Source organism: Pinus tabuliformis, chromosome 6, assembly GCF_031772625.1.
Source record: "Pinus tabuliformis cultivar Carrire ecotype Pingquan chromosome 6, CPIR1, whole genome shotgun sequence".
Taxonomy (NCBI): Eukaryota; Viridiplantae; Streptophyta; class Pinopsida; order Pinales; family Pinaceae; genus Pinus; species Pinus tabuliformis.
Window position 1 is genome coordinate 1,648,952,008 of NC_142292.1, and position 3,174 is coordinate 1,648,955,181.

The following is a 3,174-nucleotide window of genomic DNA, read 5'->3' on the forward strand; positions in this document are numbered from 1 at the left end:
TTCTTCCACATCTTTTTGGAAGCTTATCTTGGTTATGTTTTGTTTTTCTCTGGATATCCTCATATGGTTCATGTTACAGGCCTGTAGCATCTGCGGGCTTATGTGTTTTGGCTTTATATGTACCTGCTCATTATATTTCCTTAATATAATATATCTTGATTTTCTCTCTGAAAAAAAATGAAATTGTCCCCCTGATGAAAAGCCAACACAAATGTTTGGTCTCTCCATACCAATAAGTGCATTAATTTATTGTTAAGAGTTATAGTGAAAATTTCTAAGTCACTTAAAATTATGAAATTTAATAAATTTTACTTAGATTTACAAAAAAATTTACCAATTTTTTTCAAAATATAAGTAAAATTTCTATAACTTTCCACAGAAAAAACCATAATAGTTAGAATATAACTAACATTCAACCCATCATATAACATGGAATACTTTAACCGCTTCACAATTCGTTCGGGAGATTTTATATCTAGAAGAAGAAATAAGAAAAATACTTTAACCGCTTCACAATTCGTTCGGGAGATTTTATATCTAGAAGAAGAAATAAGAAAAATACTTTAACCGCTTCACAATTCGTTAGGCAGATTTTATATATAGAAGAAGAAATGAGAGACGCACTTCACTCAACCCCGCCAAAGAATCGAAGAGGGACCTGTTCTGGGTTGGTTACAATTTAAACGCCGGCAAAGGATACGAACCCGCATCTGTTATGGGTAGGGTACAATTTAACCACTAGCGTCACTGTAAACTCTTAAATCTTTATTTGTATCCACTAGAGTCGGTATGATATGGGTTCAAGATTTTAATGAATGGATAGTGGGTATATCTAATTTCAGATAAAACCATTCAAAATGAGGGCCCAACCGGGTTCGAACCGGTGACCTCTTGATCTGCAGTCAAATGCTCTACCACTGAGCTATAGGCCCAATTTAAAAATGACACCTTAAATTATTAAAAAATCAAGAGCGTCAAGGATACCGGGGCTTACGCACAAATGGATTTAATCCCTTCATTCTACATTTTACACCAATTAAGTTTACGGCTCTAAAAAAATTCTATATGAAAGTGAATAATTCTATTAATTTAATCGAATTGATATTATATATATATATATGTATATATATATGTGGGGTCTATATTTAGTATAATAAATTAATGCTATATTAAAATTAATCTCAATATTAATTAAAACAAATTATTTATTAAAATGTTAATTTATTTTAAAATTTTAATTATTTTTAAATGTGAAAAAATTAATAATATTAATAAAATGTTCTAATTATTTTCATATTAAATTAAATTTATATTAAAAATAATATTAACACTAAATCAATATTTTTTTTGTAAGTTTGGAAGGACTACATCTTCAATTTGAACCCAAGATTATCAACCCAATCAGTGGGGGGATAACACAAGATTTGAACCCAAGACTTATTGAGACTTCATTTCCACACCATTGCCAATTAAGCTACCCCAAGTGGATTGACTAAATCAATATTAAAAAAGACACTAATATTAATAAAAAATGCTCTTGGTGTTATAGTGGCAGCGTTGAGGTTTGATCCTGGGTCTCCCTTAGATTAGGCCAGGCAGTTACTAATTCACCATGTTGTTAAAAAAAAAAAAAAGACACTAATATTAATAAAAAATGGTAAAATTTGTTAGTAAAAACTATATATTGATAAAGATTTAATATTTGATTGTTGTATTTTCCAACGTTATAATAGAAAATATGTCTCCCCTTTTAATATATAATCATAAAGGAAGTTCAAAACACAATCATAAAGGAAGTTCAAAACACAAAAAAGAATTTCATTATAAACGACAGAAATAGTTGCAAAGCAGCTAGTCCTAGTCTTTATAGTATGATTTCTAATTTTGCTTTGAAAGTCTATATGAGGAAAGAAAATTATGTTACAATTTGTCCATAATAGAGTAGTTACAAATTTTGTTGTAGAGTAGATAGACCTAAAAACATGCAAAAAGAAACATAGCATATGGATGGAAAACATGCAACACAAACATGAAGCCAAAGGTAGTAAATTCCATGTTAATTTATGAAAAATTTATGAAAAAATCACATTGCCAATGTTTGGTCGACCTGTACCAATAAATTCCATTGAAATTCACCTTAATCATTTAATTGGAAGAAAGATGCAAATCTTAATGAAAATATAATTCACTCAAACACAACATTTACATGCAGGTTCTTGACTTAATGTTTCAATTACAACAAAGCTAATTAGTCAGTAGCAACTAATTTCAATCATACACTATTAATCATAATGATCTAGAAATATATTAAGAAAATGTTAACTTTTCAATAATGCAAAGTCTACTTTCTTGCAAAAATTGTAACCTCTTGTTCAAAGTCATCTTGTTGTTTAAATAATATTACAAAATAAAGAATAAAGATGCTCTCCAAGTTTTATGGACTTAAGAACTTAAAAATATAAAAATGAGAAAGTAAAATTTTGTTTTGATTTCTAGAGAAAATAAGGCTTCAGTCTATTGGACTAATGCTTAATAAATTTGATTGGAGGATTGCAATGTGAATAGATCTGTTGGAGGTCTGCAAGATGCATAGGACGATGGAGCTGCACATTGACCTGACACTTAAACACACATGCCTCAATAGCTAGCATTTTTTCTACTATTCTTTTAGTAACTAATTTGGCCATTAGAAAGTAACTATGTGGTTTGACCAAATATCTCCAAATGTAGTTCAAATCAATGTTTTGAATTTGTGCAATTTTAATGCTTCTATCTGTAGTATTTTGCTTGTTTTTAAGTGCATCTGCTTCTCGTGGCTTGTCCTCTGAAATCTTTGGGTCTAATCCTGTATCTTTGACTATTTGCATTGCAAATTGTATCACTCGGGAACATTTTCGTTGATCAATTTTAATAAGTTCCTTGGACCTAGGCAAGTGAGCCTTTCAAGATTTCAAGACTGTTTCTTTTGTATTATAGTAGTTCGAGGTAGGTTGAGAGTGGTTCTCTTATCATTGTTCTATCATGCAATGAGCTCAATGAGTTGCTTATCTTCCTCCTCATACTCTATTTATTTATTAATCATATTACTCAACAATGTATCTGTGAGGTTTTGTTGAGCTTGACTAGAATTAACTTATTACAAAATTGCTCCTGTACATGAAGTAGTTGTTGATT

The 3,174-nt window shown here is 29.9% G+C and overlaps 1 non-coding gene across 1 annotated transcript; it reads right to left on the reverse strand.

Moving 5' to 3' along the window:
• Positions 1 to 860: 860 nt before the first annotated feature.
• TRNAC-GCA (transfer RNA cysteine (anticodon GCA)) lies at positions 861 to 932 on the reverse strand. Its single transcript has one exon. It is a non-coding gene; the product is annotated as a tRNA-Cys (tRNA).
• Positions 933 to 3,174: the final 2,242 nt, after the last annotated feature.